Below are 20,000 nucleotides of genomic sequence, written 5' to 3' on the forward strand. Positions count from 1 at the left end.
TGTGTCTGCAGTGTTTTTGGTACATTCTCATGTCCCACTGTCTGTGTCTGCAGTGTTTTTGGTACATTCTCATTCTCATGTCCCACTGTCTGTGTCTGCAGTGTTTTTGGTACATTCTCATATCCCGCTGTCTGTGTCTGCAGTGTTTTTGGTACATTCTCATGTCCCGCTGTCTGTGTCTGCAGTGTTTTTGGTACATTCTCATGTCCCGCTGTCTGTGTCTGCAGTGTTTTTGGTACATTCTCATGTCCCGCTGTCTGTGTCTGCAGTGTTTTTGGTACATTCTCATGTCCCGCTGTCTGTGTCTGCAGTGTTTTTGGTACATTCTCATGTCCCACTGTCTGTGTCTGCAGTGTTTTTGGTACATTCTCATGTCCCACTGTCTGTCTGCAGTGTTTTTGGTACATTCTCATGTCCCACTGTCTGTGTCTGCAGTGTTTTTGGTACATTCTCATGTCCCACTGTCTGTGTCTGCAGTGTTTTTGGTACATTCTCATTCTCATGTCCCACTGTCTGTGTCTGCAGTGTTTTTGGTACATTCTCATGTCCCACTGTCTGTGTCTGCAGTGTTTTTGGTACATTCTCATGTCCCACTGTCTGTGTCTGCAGTGTTTTTGGTACATTCTCATTCTCATGTCCCACTGTCTGTGTCTGCAGTGTTTTTGGTACATTCTCATGTCCCACTGTCTGTGTCTGCAGTGTTTTTGGTACATTCTCATGTCCCACTGTCTGTGTCTGCAGTGTTTTTGGTACATTCTCATGTCCCGCTGTCTGTGTCTGCAGTGTTTTTGGTACAGTCTCATGTCCCACTGTCTGTGTCTGCAGTGTTTTTGGTACATTCTCATGTCCCGCTGTCTGTGTCTGCAGTGTTTTTGGTACATTCTCATGTCCCGCTGTCTGTGTCTGCAGTGTTTTTGGTACATTCTCATGTCCCGCTGTCTGTGTCTGCAGTGTTTTTGGTACATTCTCATTCTCATGTCCCGCTGTCTGTGTCTGCAGTGTTTTTGGTACATCCTCATATCCCGCTGTCTGTGTCTGCAGTGTTTTTGGTACATTCTCATTCTCATGTCCCGCTGTCTGTGTCTGCAGTGTTTTTGGTACATTCTCATGTCCCACTGTCTGTGTCTGCAGTGTTTTGGTACATTCTCATGTCCCACTGTCTGTGTCTGCAGTGTTTTTGGTACATTCTCATGTCCCACTGTCTGTGTCTGCAGTGTTTTTGGTACATTCTCATGTCCCACCATCTGTGTCTACAGTGTTTTTGGTACATTCTCATGTCCCACCATCTGTGTCTACAGTCTTTTTGGTACATTCTCATGTCCCACTGTCTGTGTCTGCAGTGTTTTTGGTACATTCTCATTCTCATGTCCCACCGTCTGTGTCTGCAGTGTTTTTGGTACATTCTCATGTCCCACTGTCTGTGTCTGCAGTGTTTTTGGTACATTCTCATGTCCCGCTGTCTGTGTCTGCAGTGTTTTTGGTACATTCTCATGTCCCGCTGTCTGTGTCTGCAGTGTTTTTGGTACATTCTCATTCTCATGTCCCGCTGTCTGTGTCTGCAGTGTTTTTGGTACTTTCTCATGTCCCGCTGTCTGTGTCTACAGTGTTTTTGGTACATTCTCATGTCCCACTGTCTGTGTCTGCAGTGTTTTTGGTACATTCTCATGTCCCACCATCTGTGTCTACAGTGTTTTTGGTACATTCTCATGTCCCGCTGACTGTGTCTGCAGTGTTTTTGGTACATTCTCATGTCCCGCTGTCTGTGTCTGCAGTGTTTTTGGTACATTCTCATGTCCCGCTGTCTGTGTCTACAGTGTTTTTGGTACATTCTCATGTCCCACCATCTGTGTCTACAGTCTTTTTGGTACATTCTCATGTCCCACTGTCTGTGTCTGCAGTGTTTTTGGTACATTCTCATTCTCATGTCCCACCGTCTGTGTCTGCAGTGTTTTTGGTACATTCTCATGTCCCACCGTCTGTGTCTGCAGTGTTTTTGGTACATTCTCATGTCCCACTGTCTGTGTCTGCAGTGTTTTTGGTACATTCTCATGTCCCGCTGTCTGTGTCTGCAGTGTTTTTGGTACATTCTCATTCTCATGTCCCGCTGTCTGTGTCTGCAGTGTTTTTGGTACTTTCTCATGTCCCGCTGTCTGTGTCTACAGTGTTTTTGGTACATTCTCATGTCCCACTGTCTGTGTCTGCAGTGTTTTTGGTACATTCTCATGTCCCACCATCTGTGTCTACAGTGTTTTTGGTACATTCTCATGTCCCGCTGACTGTGTCTGCAGTGTTTTTGGTACATTCTCATGTCCCGCTGTCTGTGTCTGCAGTTTTTTTGGTACGTTCTCATTCTCATGTCCCACTGTCTGTGTCTGCAGTGTTTTTGGTACATTCTCATTCTCATGTCCCACCGTCTGTGTCTGCAGTGTTTTTGGTACATTCTCATGTCCCGCTGTCTGTGTCTGCAGTGTTTTTGGTACATTCTCATTCTCATGTCCAGCTGTCTGTGTCTGCAGTGTTTTTGGTACATTCTCATGTCCCACCGTCTGTGTCTGCAGTGTTTTTGGTACATTCTCATGTCCCACCATCTGTGTCTGCAGTGTTTTTGGTACATTCTCATGTCCCACTGTCTGCAGTGTTTTTGGTACATTCTCATGTCCCACCGTCTGTGTCTGCAGTGTTTTTGGTACATTCTCATGTCCCGCTGTCTGTGTCTGCAGTGTTTTTGGTACATTCTCATGTCCCGCTGTCTGTGTCTGCAGTGTTTTTGGTACATTCTCATGTCCCACTGTCTGTGTCTGCAGTGTTTTTGGTACATTCTCATTCTCATGTCCCACTGTCTGTGTCTGCAGTGTTTTTGGTACATTCTCATGTCCCGCTGTCTGTGTCTGCAGTGTTTTTGGTACATTCTCATGTCCCGCTGTCTGTGTCTGCAGTGTTTTTGGTACATTCTCATGTCCCACTGTCTGTGTCTGCAGTGTTTTTGGTACATTCTCATATCCCGCTGTCTGTGTCTGCAGTGTTTTTGGTACATTCTCATTCTCATGTCCCGCTGTCTGTGTCTGCAGTGTTTTTGGTACATTCTCATGTCCCACTGTCTGTGTCTGCAGTGTTTTTGGTACATTCTCATGTCCCGCTGTCTGTGTCTGCAGTGTTTTTGGTACATTCTCATGTCCCGCTGTCTGTGTCTGCAGTGTTTTTGGTACATTCTCATGTCCCACTGTCTGTGTCTGCAGTGTTTTTGGTACATTCTCATGTCCCACCATCTGTGTCTACAGTGTTTTTGGTACATTCTCATGTCCCACCATCTGTGTCTACAGTCTTTTTGGTACATTCTCATGTCCCACTGTCTGTGTCTGCAGTGTTTTTGGTACATTCTCATTCTCATGTCCCACCGTCTGTGTCTGCAGTGTTTTTGGTACATTCTCATGTCCCACTGTCTGTGTCTGCAGTGTTTTTGGTACATTCTCATGTCCCGCTGTCTGTGTCTGCAGTGTTTTTGGTACATTCTCATGTCCCGCTGTCTGTGTCTGCAGTGTTTTTGGTACATTCTCATTCTCATGTCCCGCTGTCTGTGTCTGCAGTGTTTTTGGTACTTTCTCATGTCCCGCTGTCTGTGTCTACAGTGTTTTTGGTACATTCTCATGTCCCACTGTCTGTGTCTGCAGTGTTTTTGGTACATTCTCATGTCCCACCATCTGTGTCTACAGTGTTTTTGGTACATTCTCATGTCCCGCTGACTGTGTCTGCAGTGTTTTTGGTACATTCTCATGTCCCGCTGTCTGTGTCTGCAGTGTTTTTGGTACATTCTCATGTCCCGCTGTCTGTGTCTACAGTGTTTTTGGTACATTCTCATGTCCCACCATCTGTGTCTACAGTCTTTTTGGTACATTCTCATGTCCCACTGTCTGTGTCTGCAGTGTTTTTGGTACATTCTCATTCTCATGTCCCACCGTCTGTGTCTGCAGTGTTTTTGGTACATTCTCATGTCCCACCGTCTGTGTCTGCAGTGTTTTTGGTACATTCTCATGTCCCACTGTCTGTGTCTGCAGTGTTTTTGGTACATTCTCATGTCCCGCTGTCTGTGTCTGCAGTGTTTTTGGTACATTCTCATTCTCATGTCCCGCTGTCTGTGTCTGCAGTGTTTTTGGTACTTTCTCATGTCCCGCTGTCTGTGTCTACAGTGTTTTTGGTACATTCTCATGTCCCACTGTCTGTGTCTGCAGTGTTTTTGGTACATTCTCATGTCCCACCATCTGTGTCTACAGTGTTTTTGGTACATTCTCATGTCCCGCTGACTGTGTCTGCAGTGTTTTTGGTACATTCTCATGTCCCGCTGTCTGTGTCTGCAGTTTTTTTGGTACGTTCTCATTCTCATGTCCCACTGTCTGTGTCTGCAGTGTTTTTGGTACATTCTCATTCTCATGTCCCACCGTCTGTGTCTGCAGTGTTTTTGGTACATTCTCATGTCCCGCTGTCTGTGTCTGCAGTGTTTTTGGTACATTCTCATTCTCATGTCCCGCTGTCTGTGTCTGCAGTGTTTTTGGTACATTCTCATGTCCCACCGTCTGTGTCTGCAGTGTTTTTGGTACATTCTCATGTCCCACCATCTGTGTCTGCAGTGTTTTTGGTACATTCTCATGTCCCACTGTCTGCAGTGTTTTTGGTACATTCTCATGTCCCACCGTCTGTGTCTGCAGTGTTTTTGGTACATTCTCATGTCCCGCTGTCTGTGTCTGCAGTGTTTTTGGTACATTCTCATGTCCCGCTGTCTGTGTCTGCAGTGTTTTTGGTACATTCTCATGTCCCACTGTCTGTGTCTGCAGTGTTTTTGGTACATTCTCATTCTCATGTCCCACTGTCTGTGTCTGCAGTGTTTTTGGTACATTCTCATGTCCCGCTGTCTGTGTCTGCAGTGTTTTTGGTACATTCTCATGTCCCGCTGTCTGTGTCTGCAGTGTTTTTGGTACATTCTCATGTCCCACTGTCTGTGTCTGCAGTGTTTTTGGTACATTCTCATATCCCGCTGTCTGTGTCTGCAGTGTTTTTGGTACATTCTCATTCTCATGTCCCGCTGTCTGTGTCTGCAGTGTTTTTGGTACATTCTCATGTCCCACTGTCTGTGTCTGCAGTGTTTTTGGTACATTCTCATGTCCCGCTGTCTGTGTCTGCAGTGTTTTTGGTACATTCTCATGTCCCGCTGTCTGTGTCTGCAGTGTTTTTGGTACATTCTCATGTCCCGCTGTCTGTGTCTGCAGTGTTTTTGGTACATTCTCATGTCCCGCTGTCTGTGTCTACAGTGTTTTTGGTACATTCTCATGTCCCACTGTCTGTGTCTGCAGTGTTTTTGGTACATTCTCATGTCCCGCTGTCTGTGTCTGCAGTGTTTTTGGTACATTCTCATGTCCCACTGTCTGTGTCTGCAGTGTTTTTGGTACATTCTCATTCTCATGTCCCACTGTCTGTGTCTGCAGTGTTTTTGGTACATTCTCATGTCCCGCTGTCTGTGTCTGCAGTGTTTTTGGTACATTCTCATGTCCCACTGTCTGTGTCTGCAGTGTTTTTGGTACATTCTCATATCCCGCTGTCTGTGTCTGCAGTGTTTTTGGTACATTCTCATGTCCCACTGTCTGTGTCTGCAGTGTTTTTGGTACATGCTCATGTCCCACTGTCTGTGTCTGCAGTGTTTTTGGTACATTCTCATGTCCCGCTGTCTGTGTCTGCAGTGTTTTTGGTACATTCTCATGTCCCACTGTCCGTGTCTGCAGTGTTTTTGGTACATTCTCATGTCCCGCTGTCTGTGTCTGCAGTGTTTTTGGTACATTCTCATGTCCCGCTGTCTGTGTCTGCAGTGTTTTTGGTACATTCTCATGTCCCGCTGTCTGTGTCTGCAGTGTTTTTGGTACATTCTCATGTCCCACTGTCTGTGTCTGCAGTGTTTTTGGTACATTCTCATTCTCATGTCCCACTGTCTGTGTCTGCAGTGTTTTTGGTACATTCTCATATCCCGCTGTCTGTGTCTGCAGTGTTTTTGGTACATTCTCATGTCCCGCTGTCTGTGTCTGCAGTGTTTTTGGTACATTCTCATGTCCCGCTGTCTGTGTCTGCAGTGTTTTTGGTACATTCTCATGTCCCGCTGTCTGTGTCTGCAGTGTTTTTGGTACATTCTCATGTCCCGCTGTCTGTGTCTGCAGTGTTTTTGGTACATTCTCATGTCCCACTGTCTGTGTCTGCAGTGTTTTTGGTACATTCTCATGTCCCACTGTCTGTGTCTGCAGTGTTTTTGGTACATTCTCATGTCCCACTGTCTGTGTCTGCAGTGTTTTTGGTACATTCTCATGTCCCACTGTCTGTGTCTGCAGTGTTTTTGGTACATTCTCATTCTCATGTCCCACTGTCTGTGTCTGCAGTGTTTTTGGTACATTCTCATGTCCCACTGTCTGTGTCTGCAGTGTTTTTGGTACATTCTCATGTCCCACTGTCTGTGTCTGCAGTGTTTTTGGTACATTCTCATTCTCATGTCCCACTGTCTGTGTCTGCAGTGTTTTTGGTACATTCTCATGTCCCACTGTCTGTGTCTGCAGTGTTTTTGGTACATTCTCATGTCCCACTGTCTGTGTCTGCAGTGTTTTTGGTACATTCTCATGTCCCGCTGTCTGTGTCTGCAGTGTTTTTGGTACAGTCTCATGTCCCACTGTCTGTGTCTGCAGTGTTTTTGGTACATTCTCATGTCCCGCTGTCTGTGTCTGCAGTGTTTTTGGTACATTCTCATGTCCCGCTGTCTGTGTCTGCAGTGTTTTTGGTACATTCTCATGTCCCGCTGTCTGTGTCTGCAGTGTTTTTGGTACATTCTCATTCTCATGTCCCGCTGTCTGTGTCTGCAGTGTTTTTGGTACATTCTCATATCCCGCTGTCTGTGTCTGCAGTGTTTTTGGTACATTCTCATTCTCATGTCCCGCTGTCTGTGTCTGCAGTGTTTTTGGTACATTCTCATGTCCCACTGTCTGTGTCTGCAGTGTTTTGGTACATTCTCATGTCCCACTGTCTGTGTCTGCAGTGTTTTTGGTACATTCTCATGTCCCACTGTCTGTGTCTGCAGTGTTTTTGGTACATTCTCATGTCCCACCATCTGTGTCTACAGTGTTTTTGGTACATTCTCATGTCCCACCATCTGTGTCTACAGTCTTTTTGGTACATTCTCATGTCCCACTGTCTGTGTCTGCAGTGTTTTTGGTACATTCTCATTCTCATGTCCCACCGTCTGTGTCTGCAGTGTTTTTGGTACATTCTCATGTCCCGCTGTCTGTGTCTGCAGTGTTTTTGGTACATTCTCATGTCCCGCTGTCTGTGTCTGCAGTGTTTTTGGTACATTCTCATTCTCATGTCCCGCTGTCTGTGTCTGCAGTGTTTTTGGTACATTCTCATGTCCCACTGTCTGTGTCTGCAGTGTTTTTGGTACATTCTCATGTCCCGCTGTCTGTGTCTGCAGTGTTTTTGGTACATTCTCATGTCCCGCTGTCTGTGTCTGCAGTGTTTTTGGTACATTCTCATGTCCCGCTGTCTGTGTCTGCAGTGTTTTTGGTACATTCTCATGTCCCGCTGTCTGTGTCTACAGTGTTTTTGGTACATTCTCATGTCCCACTGTCTGTGTCTGCAGTGTTTTTGGTACATTCTCATGTCCCGCTGTCTGTGTCTGCAGTGTTTTTGGTACATTCTCATGTCCCACTGTCTGTGTCTGCAGTGTTTTTGGTACATTCTCATTCTCATGTCCCACTGTCTGTGTCTGCAGTGTTTTTGGTACATTCTCATGTCCCGCTGTCTGTGTCTGCAGTGTTTTTGGTACATTCTCATGTCCCACTGTCTGTGTCTGCAGTGTTTTTGGTACATTCTCATATCCCGCTGTCTGTGTCTGCAGTGTTTTTGGTACATTCTCATGTCCCACCATCTGTGTCTACAGTGTTTTTGGTACATTCTCATGTCCCACCATCTGTGTCTACAGTCTTTTTGGTACATTCTCATGTCCCACTGTCTGTGTCTGCAGTGTTTTTGGTACATTCTCATTCTCATGTCCCACCGTCTGTGTCTGCAGTGTTTTTGGTACATTCTCATGTCCCGCTGTCTGTGTCTGCAGTGTTTTTGGTACATTCTCATGTCCCGCTGTCTGTGTCTGCAGTGTTTTTGGTACATTCTCATTCTCATGTCCCGCTGTCTGTGTCTGCAGTGTTTTTGGTACATTCTCATGTCCCACTGTCTGTGTCTGCAGTGTTTTTGGTACATTCTCATGTCCCGCTGTCTGTGTCTGCAGTGTTTTTGGTACATTCTCATGTCCCGCTGTCTGTGTCTGCAGTGTTTTTGGTACATTCTCATGTCCCGCTGTCTGTGTCTGCAGTGTTTTTGGTACATTCTCATGTCCCGCTGTCTGTGTCTACAGTGTTTTTGGTACATTCTCATGTCCCACTGTCTGTGTCTGCAGTGTTTTTGGTACATTCTCATGTCCCGCTGTCTGTGTCTGCAGTGTTTTTGGTACATTCTCATGTCCCACTGTCTGTGTCTGCAGTGTTTTTGGTACATTCTCATTCTCATGTCCCACTGTCTGTGTCTGCAGTGTTTTTGGTACATTCTCATGTCCCGCTGTCTGTGTCTGCAGTGTTTTTGGTACATTCTCATGTCCCACTGTCTGTGTCTGCAGTGTTTTTGGTACATTCTCATATCCCGCTGTCTGTGTCTGCAGTGTTTTTGGTACATTCTCATGTCCCACTGTCTGTGTCTGCAGTGTTTTTGGTACATTCTCATGTCCCACTGTCTGTGTCTGCAGTGTTTTTGGTACATTCTCATGTCCCGCTGTCTGTGTCTGCAGTGTTTTTGGTACATTCTCATGTCCCACTGTCCGTGTCTGCAGTGTTTTTGGTACATTCTCATGTCCCGCTGTCTGTGTCTGCAGTGTTTTTGGTACATTCTCATGTCCCGCTGTCTGTGTCTGCAGTGTTTTTGGTACATTCTCATGTCCCACTGTCTGTGTCTGCAGTGTTTTTGGTACATTCTCATTCTCATGTCCCACTGTCTGTGTCTGCAGTGTTTTTGGTACATTCTCATATCCCGCTGTCTGTGTCTGCAGTGTTTTTGGTACATTCTCATGTCCCGCTGTCTGTGTCTGCAGTGTTTTTGGTACATTCTCATGTCCCGCTGTCTGTGTCTGCAGTGTTTTTGGTACATTCTCATGTCCCGCTGTCTGTGTCTGCAGTGTTTTTGGTACATTCTCATGTCCCGCTGTCTGTGTCTGCAGTGTTTTTGGTACATTCTCATGTCCCACTGTCTGTGTCTGCAGTGTTTTTGGTACATTCTCATGTCCCACTGTCTGTCTGCAGTGTTTTTGGTACATTCTCATGTCCCACTGTCTGTGTCTGCAGTGTTTTTGGTACATTCTCATGTCCCACTGTCTGTGTCTGCAGTGTTTTTGGTACATTCTCATTCTCATGTCCCACTGTCTGTGTCTGCAGTGTTTTTGGTACATTCTCATGTCCCACTGTCTGTGTCTGCAGTGTTTTTGGTACATTATCATGTCCCACTGTCTGTGTCTGCAGTGTTTTTGGTACATTCTCATTCTCATGTCCCACTGTCTGTGTCTGCAGTGTTTTTGGTACATTCTCATGTCCCACTGTCTGTGTCTGCAGTGTTTTTGGTACATTCTCATGTCCCACTGTCTGTGTCTGCAGTGTTTTTGGTACATTCTCATGTCCCGCTGTCTGTGTCTGCAGTGTTTTTGGTACAGTCTCATGTCCCACTGTCTGTGTCTGCAGTGTTTTTGGTACATTCTCATGTCCCGCTGTCTGTGTCTGCAGTGTTTTTGGTACATTCTCATGTCCCGCTGTCTGTGTCTGCAGTGTTTTTGGTACATTCTCATGTCCCGCTGTCTGTGTCTGCAGTGTTTTTGGTACATTCTCATTCTCATGTCCCGCTGTCTGTGTCTGCAGTGTTTTTGGTACATTCTCATATCCCGCTGTCTGTGTCTGCAGTGTTTTTGGTACATTCTCATTCTCATGTCCCGCTGTCTGTGTCTGCAGTGTTTTTGGTACATTCTCATGTCCCACTGTCTGTGTCTGCAGTGTTTTGGTACATTCTCATGTCCCACTGTCTGTGTCTGCAGTGTTTTTGGTACATTCTCATGTCCCACTGTCTGTGTCTGCAGTGTTTTTGGTACATTCTCATGTCCCACCATCTGTGTCTACAGTGTTTTTGGTACATTCTCATGTCCCACCATCTGTGTCTACAGTCTTTTTGGTACATTCTCATGTCCCACTGTCTGTGTCTGCAGTGTTTTTGGTACATTCTCATTCTCATGTCCCACCGTCTGTGTCTGCAGTGTTTTTGGTACATTCTCATGTCCCACTGTCTGTGTCTGCAGTGTTTTTGGTACATTCTCATGTCCCGCTGTCTGTGTCTGCAGTGTTTTTGGTACATTCTCATGTCCCGCTGTCTGTGTCTGCAGTGTTTTTGGTACATTCTCATTCTCATGTCCCGCTGTCTGTGTCTGCAGTGTTTTTGGTACTTTCTCATGTCCCGCTGTCTGTGTCTACAGTGTTTTTGGTACATTCTCATGTCCCACTGTCTGTGTCTGCAGTGTTTTTGGTACATTCTCATGTCCCACCATCTGTGTCTACAGTGTTTTTGGTACATTCTCATGTCCCGCTGACTGTGTCTGCAGTGTTTTTGGTACATTCTCATGTCCCGCTGTCTGTGTCTGCAGTGTTTTTGGTACATTCTCATGTCCCGCTGTCTGTGTCTACAGTGTTTTTGGTACATTCTCATGTCCCACCATCTGTGTCTACAGTCTTTTTGGTACATTCTCATGTCCCACTGTCTGTGTCTGCAGTGTTTTTGGTACATTCTCATTCTCATGTCCCACCGTCTGTGTCTGCAGTGTTTTTGGTACATTCTCATGTCCCACCGTCTGTGTCTGCAGTGTTTTTGGTACATTCTCATGTCCCACTGTCTGTGTCTGCAGTGTTTTTGGTACATTCTCATGTCCCGCTGTCTGTGTCTGCAGTGTTTTTGGTACATTCTCATTCTCATGTCCCGCTGTCTGTGTCTGCAGTGTTTTTGGTACTTTCTCATGTCCCGCTGTCTGTGTCTACAGTGTTTTTGGTACATTCTCATGTCCCACTGTCTGTGTCTGCAGTGTTTTTGGTACATTCTCATGTCCCACCATCTGTGTCTACAGTGTTTTTGGTACATTCTCATGTCCCGCTGACTGTGTCTGCAGTGTTTTTGGTACATTCTCATGTCCCGCTGTCTGTGTCTGCAGTTTTTTTGGTACGTTCTCATTCTCATGTCCCACTGTCTGTGTCTGCAGTGTTTTTGGTACATTCTCATTCTCATGTCCCACCGTCTGTGTCTGCAGTGTTTTTGGTACATTCTCATGTCCCGCTGTCTGTGTCTGCAGTGTTTTTGGTACATTCTCATTCTCATGTCCCGCTGTCTGTGTCTGCAGTGTTTTTGGTACATTCTCATGTCCCACCGTCTGTGTCTGCAGTGTTTTTGGTACATTCTCATGTCCCACCATCTGTGTCTGCAGTGTTTTTGGTACATTCTCATGTCCCACTGTCTGCAGTGTTTTTGGTACATTCTCATGTCCCACCGTCTGTGTCTGCAGTGTTTTTGGTACATTCTCATGTCCCGCTGTCTGTGTCTGCAGTGTTTTTGGTACATTCTCATGTCCCGCTGTCTGTGTCTGCAGTGTTTTTGGTACATTCTCATGTCCCACTGTCTGTGTCTGCAGTGTTTTTGGTACATTCTCATTCTCATGTCCCACTGTCTGTGTCTGCAGTGTTTTTGGTACATTCTCATGTCCCGCTGTCTGTGTCTGCAGTGTTTTTGGTACATTCTCATGTCCCGCTGTCTGTGTCTGCAGTGTTTTTGGTACATTCTCATGTCCCACTGTCTGTGTCTGCAGTGTTTTTGGTACATTCTCATATCCCGCTGTCTGTGTCTGCAGTGTTTTTGGTACATTCTCATTCTCATGTCCCGCTGTCTGTGTCTGCAGTGTTTTTGGTACATTCTCATGTCCCACTGTCTGTGTCTGCAGTGTTTTTGGTACATTCTCATGTCCCGCTGTCTGTGTCTGCAGTGTTTTTGGTACATTCTCATGTCCCGCTGTCTGTGTCTGCAGTGTTTTTGGTACATTCTCATTCTCATGTCCCGCTGTCTGTGTCTGCAGTGTTTTTGGTACATTCTCATGTCCCACCGTCTGTGTCTGCAGTGTTTTTGGTACATTCTCATGTCCCACCATCTGTGTCTGCAGTGTTTTTGGTACATTCTCATGTCCCACTGTCTGCAGTGTTTTTGGTACATTCTCATGTCCCACCGTCTGTGTCTGCAGTGTTTTTGGTACATTCTCATGTCCCGCTGTCTGTGTCTGCAGTGTTTTTGGTACATTCTCATGTCCCGCTGTCTGTGTCTGCAGTGTTTTTGGTACATTCTCATGTCCCACTGTCTGTGTCTGCAGTGTTTTTGGTACATTCTCATTCTCATGTCCCACTGTCTGTGTCTGCAGTGTTTTTGGTACATTCTCATGTCCCGCTGTCTGTGTCTGCAGTGTTTTTGGTACATTCTCATGTCCCGCTGTCTGTGTCTGCAGTGTTTTTGGTACATTCTCATGTCCCACTGTCTGTGTCTGCAGTGTTTTTGGTACATTCTCATATCCCGCTGTCTGTGTCTGCAGTGTTTTTGGTACATTCTCATTCTCATGTCCCGCTGTCTGTGTCTGCAGTGTTTTTGGTACATTCTCATGTCCCACTGTCTGTGTCTGCAGTGTTTTTGGTACATTCTCATGTCCCGCTGTCTGTGTCTGCAGTGTTTTTGGTACATTCTCATGTCCCGCTGTCTGTGTCTGCAGTGTTTTTGGTACATTCTCATGTCCCGCTGTCTTTGTCTGCAGTGTTTTTGGTACATTCTCATGTCCCGCTGTCTGTGTCTACAGTGTTTTTGGTACATTCTCATGTCCCACTGTCTGTGTCTGCAGTGTTTTTGGTACATTCTCATGTCCCGCTGTCTGTGTCTGCAGTGTTTTTGGTACATTCTCATGTCCCACTGTCTGTGTCTGCAGTGTTTTTGGTACATTCTCATTCTCATGTCCCACTGTCTGTGTCTGCAGTGTTTTTGGTACATTCTCATGTCCCGCTGTCTGTGTCTGCAGTGTTTTTGGTACATTCTCATGTCCCACTGTCTGTGTCTGCAGTGTTTTTGGTACATTCTCATATCCCGCTGTCTGTGTCTGCAGTGTTTTTGGTACATTCTCATGTCCCACTGTCTGTGTCTGCAGTGTTTTTGGTACATTCTCATGTCCCACTGTCTGTGTCTGCAGTGTTTTTGGTACATTCTCATGTCCCGCTGTCTGTGTCTGCAGTGTTTTTGGTACATTCTCATGTCCCACTGTCCGTGTCTGCAGTGTTTTTGGTACATTCTCATGTCCCGCTGTCTGTGTCTGCAGTGTTTTTGGTACATTCTCATGTCCCGCTGTCTGTGTCTGCAGTGTTTTTGGTACATTCTCATGTCCCGCTGTCTGTGTCTGCAGTGTTTTTGGTACATTCTCATGTCCCACTGTCTGTGTCTGCAGTGTTTTTGGTACATTCTCATTCTCATGTCCCACTGTCTGTGTCTGCAGTGTTTTTGGTACATTCTCATATCCCGCTGTCTGTGTCTGCAGTGTTTTTGGTACATTCTCATGTCCCGCTGTCTGTGTCTGCAGTGTTTTTGGTACATTCTCATGTCCCGCTGTCTGTGTCTGCAGTGTTTTTGGTACATTCTCATGTCCCGCTGTCTGTGTCTGCAGTGTTTTTGGTACATTCTCATGTCCCGCTGTCTGTGTCTGCAGTGTTTTTGGTACATTCTCATGTCCCACTGTCTGTGTCTGCAGTGTTTTTGGTAAATTCTCATGTCCCACTGTCTGTGTCTGCAGTGTTTTTGGTACATTCTCATGTCCCACTGTCTGTGTCTGCAGTGTTTTTGGTACATTCTCATGTCCCACTGTCTGTGTCTGCAGTGTTTTTGGTACATTCTCATTCTCATGTCCCACTGTCTGTGTCTGCAGTGTTTTTGGTACATTCTCATGTCCCACTGTCTGTGTCTGCAGTGTTTTTGGTACATTCTCATGTCCCACTGTCTGTGTCTGCAGTGTTTTTGGTACATTCTCATTCTCATGTCCCACTGTCTGTGTCTGCAGTGTTTTTGGTACATTCTCATGTCCCACTGTCTGTGTCTGCAGTGTTTTTGGTACATTCTCATGTCCCACTGTCTGTGTCTGCAGTGTTTTTGGTACATTCTCATGTCCCGCTGTCTGTGTCTGCAGTGTTTTTGGTACAGTCTCATGTCCCACTGTCTGTGTCTGCAGTGTTTTTGGTACATTCTCATGTCCCGCTGTCTGTGTCTGCAGTGTTTTTGGTACATTCTCATGTCCCGCTGTCTGTGTCTGCAGTGTTTTTGGTACATTCTCATGTCCCGCTGTCTGTGTCTGCAGTGTTTTTGGTACATTCTCATTCTCATGTCCCGCTGTCTGTGTCTGCAGTGTTTTTGGTACATTCTCATATCCCGCTGTCTGTGTCTGCAGTGTTTTTGGTACATTCTCATTCTCATGTCCCGCTGTCTGTGTCTGCAGTGTTTTTGGTACATTCTCATGTCCCACTGTCTGTGTCTGCAGTGTTTTGGTACATTCTCATGTCCCACTGTCTGTGTCTGCAGTGTTTTTGGTACATTCTCATGTCCCACTGTCTGTGTCTGCAGTGTTTTTGGTACATTCTCATGTCCCACCATCTGTGTCTACAGTGTTTTTGGTACATTCTCATGTCCCACCATCTGTGTCTACAGTCTTTTTGGTACATTCTCATGTCCCACTGTCTGTGTCTGCAGTGTTTTTGGTACATTCTCATTCTCATGTCCCACCGTCTGTGTCTGCAGTGTTTTTGGTACATTCTCATGTCCCGCTGTCTGTGTCTGCAGTGTTTTTGGTACATTCTCATGTCCCGCTGTCTGTGTCTGCAGTGTTTTTGGTACATTCTCATTCTCATGTCCCGCTGTCTGTGTCTGCAGTGTTTTTGGTACTTTCTCATGTCCCGCTGTCTGTGTCTACAGTGTTTTTGGTACATTCTCATGTCCCACTGTCTGTGTCTGCAGTGTTTTTGGTACATTCTCATGTCCCACCATCTGTGTCTACAGTGTTTTTGGTACATTCTCATGTCCCACCGTCTGTGTCTGCAGTGTTTTTGGTACATTCTCATGTCCCGCTGTCTGTGTCTGCAGTGTTTTTGGTACATTCTCATGTCCCGCTGTCTGTGTCTGCAGTGTTTTTGGTACATTCTCATGTCCCACTGTCTGTGTCTGCAGTGTTTTTGGTACATTCTCATATCCCGCTGTCTGTGTCTGCAGTGTTTTTGGTACATTCTCATTCTCATGTCCCGCTGTCTGTGTCTGCAGTGTTTTTGGTACATTCTCATGTCCCACTGTCTGTGTCTGCAGTGTTTTTGGTACATTCTCATGTCCCGCTGTCTGTGTCTGCAGTGTTTTTGGTACATTCTCATGTCCCGCTGTCTGTGTCTGCAGTGTTTTTGGTACATTCTCATGTCCCGATGTCTGTGTCTGCAGTGTTTTTGGTACATTCTCATGTCCCGCTGTCTGTGTCTACAGTGTTTTTGGTACATTCTCATGTCCCACTGTCTGTGTCTGCAGTGTTTTTGGTACATTCTCATGTCCCGCTGTCTGTGTCTGCAGTGTTTTTGGTACATTCTCATGTCCCACTGTCTGTGTCTGCAGTGTTTTTGGTACATTCTCATTCTCATGTCCCACTGTCTGTGTCTGCAGTGTTTTTGGTACATTCTCATGTCCCGCTGTCTGTGTCTGCAGTGTTTTTGGTACATTCTCATGTCCCACTGTCTGTGTCTGCAGTGTTTTTGGTACATTCTCATATCCCGCTGTCTGTGTCTGCAGTGTTTTTGGTACATTCTCATGTCCCACTGTCTGTGTCTGCAGTGTTTTTGGTACATTCTCATGTCCCACTGTCTGTGTCTGCAGTGTTTTTGGTACATTCTCATGTCCCGCTGTCTGTGTCTGCAGTGTTTTTGGTACATTCTCATGTCCCACTGTCCGTGTCTGCAGTGTTTTTGGTACATTCTCATGTCCCGCTGTCTGTGTCTGCAGTGTTTTTGGTACATTCTCATGTCCCGCTGTCTGTGTCTGCAGTGTTTTTGGTACATTCTCATGTCCCACTGTCTGTGTCTGCAGTGTTTTTGGTACATTCTCATTCTCATGTCCCACTGTCTGTGTCTGCAGTGTTTTTGGTACATTCTCATATCCCGCTGTCTGTGTCTGCAGTGTTTTTGGTACATTCTCATGTCCCGCTGTCTGTGTCTGCAGTGTTTTTGGTACATTATCATGTCCCGCTGTCTGTGTCTGCAGTGTTTTTGGTACATTCTCATGTCCCGCTGTCTGTGTCTGCAGTGTTTTTGGTACATTCTCATGTCCCGCTGTCTGTGTCTGCAGTGTTTTTGGTACATTCTCATGTCCCACTGTCTGTGTCTGCAGTGTTTTTGGTACATTCTCATGTCCCACTGTCTGTGTCTGCAGTGTTTTTGGTACATTCTCATGTCCCACTGTCTGTGTCTGCAGTGTTTTTGGTACATTCTCATGTCCCACTGTCTGTGTCTGCAGTGTTTTTGGTACATTCTCATTCTCATGTCCCACTGTCTGTGTCTGCAGTGTTTTTGGTACATTCTCATGTCCCACTGTCTGTGTCTGCAGTGTTTTTGGTACATTCTCATGTCCCACTGTCTGTGTCTGCAGTGTTTTTGGTACATTCTCATTCTCATGTCCCACTGTCTGTGTCTGCAGTGTTTTTGGTACATTCTCATGTCCCACTGTCTGTGTCTGCAGTGTTTTTGGTACATTCTCATGTCCCACTGTCTGTGTCTGCAGTGTTTTTGGTACATTCTCATGTCCCGCTGTCTGTGTCTGCAGTGTTTTTGGTACAGTCTCATGTCCCACTGTCTGTGTCTGCAGTGTTTTTGGTACATTCTCATGTCCCGCTGTCTGTGTCTGCAGTGTTTTTGGTACATTCTCATGTCCCGCTGTCTGTGTCTGCAGTGTTTTTGGTACATTCTCATGTCCCGCTGTCTGTGTCTGCAGTGTTTTTGGTACATTCTCATTCTCATGTCCCGCTGTCTGTGTCTGCAGTGTTTTTGGTACATTCTCATGTCCCACTGTCTGTGTCTGCAGTGTTTTTGGTACATTCTCATGTCCCACTGTCTGTGTCTGCAGTGTTTTTGGTACATTCTCATTCTCATGTCCCACTGTCTGTGTCTGCAGTGTTTTTGGTACATTCTCATGTCCCACTGTCTGTGTCTGCAGTGTTTTTGGTACATTCTCATGTCCCACTGTCTGTGTCTGCAGTGTTTTTGGTACATTCTCATGTCCCGCTGTCTGTGTCTGCAGTGTTTTTGGTACAGTCTCATGTCCCACTGTCTGTGTCTGCAGTGTTTTTGGTACATTCTCATGTCCCGCTGTCTGTGTCTGCAGTGTTTTTGGTACATTCTCATGTCCCGCTGTCTGTGTCTGCAGTGTTTTTGGTACATTCTCATGTCCCGCTGTCTGTGTCTGCAGTGTTTTTGGTACATTCTCATTCTCATGTCCCGCTGTCTGTGTCTGCAGTGTTTTTGGTACATTCTCATATCCCGCTGTCTGTGTCTGCAGTGTTTTTGGTACATTCTCATTCTCATGTCCCGCTGTCTGTGTCTGCAGTGTTTTTGGTACATTCTCATGTCCCACTGTCTGTGTCTGCAGTGTTTTGGTACATTCTCATGTCCCACTGTCTGTGTCTGCAGTGTTTTTGGTACATTCTCATGTCCCACTGTCTGTGTCTGCAGTGTTTTTGGTACATTCTCATGTCCCACCATCTGTGTCTACAGTGTTTTTGGTACATTCTCATGTCCCACCATCTGTGTCTACAGTCTTTTTGGTACATTCTCATGTCCCACTGTCTGTGTCTGCAGTGTTTTTGGTACATTCTCATTCTCATGTCCCACCGTCTGTGTCTGCAGTGTTTTTGGTACATTCTCATGTCCCACTGTCTGTGTCTGCAGTGTTTTTGGTACATTCTCATGTCCCGCTGTCTGTGTCTGCAGTGTTTTTGGTACATTCTCATGTCCCGCTGTCTGTGTCTGCAGTGTTTTTGGTACATTCTCATTCTCATGTCCCGCTGTCTGTGTCTGCAGTGTTTTTGGTACTTTCTCATGTCCCGCTGTCTGTGTCTACAGTGTTTTTGGTACATTCTCATGTCCCACTGTCTGTGTCTGCAGTGGTTTTGGTACATTCTCATGTCCCACCATCTGTGTCTACAGTGTTTTTGGTACATTCTCATGTCCCGCTGACTGTGTCTGCAGTGTTTTTGGTACATTCTCATGTCCCGCTGTCTGTGTCTGCAGTGTTTTTGGTACATTCTCATGTCCCGCTGTCTGTGTCTACAGTGTTTTTGGTACATTCTCATGTCCCACCATCTGTGTCTACAGTCTTTTTGGTACATTCTCATGTCCCACTGTCTGTGTCTGCAGTGTTTTTGGTACATTCTCATTCTCATGTCCCACCGTCTGTGTCTGCAGTGTTTTTGGTACATTCTCATGTCCCACCGTCTGTGTCTGCAGTGTTTTTGGTACATTCTCATGTCCCACTGTCTGTGTCTGCAGTGTTTTTGGTACATTCTCATGTCCCGCTGTCTGTGTCTGCAGTGTTTTTGGTACATTCTCATTCTCATGTCCCGCTGTCTGTGTCTGCAGTGTTTTTGGTACTTTCTCATGTCCCGCTGTCTGTGTCTACAGTGTTTTTGGTACATTCTCATGTCCCACTGTCTGTGTCTGCAGTGTTTTTGGTACATTCTCATGTCCCACCATCTGTGTCTACAGTGTTTTTGGTACATTCTCATGTCCCGCTGACTGTGTTTGCAGTGTTTTTGGTACATTCTCATGTCCCGCTGTCTGTGTCTGCAGTTTTTTTGGTACGTTCTCATTCTCATGTCCCACTGTCTGTGTCTGCAGTGTTTTTGGTACATTCTCATTCTCATGTCCCACCGTCTGTGTCTGCAGTGTTTTTGGTACATTCTCATGTCCCGCTGTCTGTGTCTGCAGTGTTTTTGGTACATTCTCATTCTCATGTCCCGCTGTCTGTGTCTGCAGTGTTTTTGGTACATTCTCATGTCCCACCGTCTGTGTCTGCAGTGTTTTTGGTACATTCTCATGTCCCACCATCTGTGTCTGCAGTGTTTTTGGTACATTCTCATGTCCCACTGTCTGCAGTGTTTTTGGTACATTCTCATGTCCCACCGTCTGTGTCTGCAGTGTTTTTGGTACATTCTCATGTCCCGCTGTCTGTGTCTGCAGTGTTTTTGGTACATTCTCATTCTCATGTCCCACTGTCTGTGTCTGCAGTGTTTTTGGTACATTCTCATGTCCCACTGTCTGTGTCTGCAGTGTTTTTGGTACATTCTCATGTCCCACTGTCTGTGTCTGCAGTGTTTTTGGTACATTCTCATTCTCATGTCCCACCGTCTGTGTCTGCAGTGTTTTTGGTACATTCTCATTCTCATGTCCCGCTGTCTGTGTCTGCAGTGTTTTTGGTACATTCTCATGTCCCGCTGTCTGTCTGCAGTGTTTTTGGTACATTCTCATGTCCCGCTGTCTGTGTCTGCAGTGTTTTTGGTACATTCTCATGTCCCACTGTCTGTGTCTGCAGTGTTTTTGGTACATTCTCATGTCCCACTGTCTGTGTCTGCAGTGTTTTTGGTACATTCTCATGTCCCGCTGTCTGTGTCTGCAGTGTTTTTGGTACATTCTCATGTCCCACCATCTGTGTCTACAGTGTTTTTGGTACATTCTCATGTCCCGCTGACTGTGTCTGCAGTGTTTTTGGTACATTCTCATGTCCCGCTGTCTGTGTCTGCAGTGTTTTTGGTACATTCTCATGTCCCG

Source organism: Oncorhynchus mykiss, unplaced genomic scaffold (genome assembly GCF_013265735.2).
Source record: "Oncorhynchus mykiss isolate Arlee unplaced genomic scaffold, USDA_OmykA_1.1 un_scaffold_87, whole genome shotgun sequence".
Classification (NCBI taxonomy): Eukaryota; Metazoa; Chordata; class Actinopteri; order Salmoniformes; family Salmonidae; genus Oncorhynchus; species Oncorhynchus mykiss.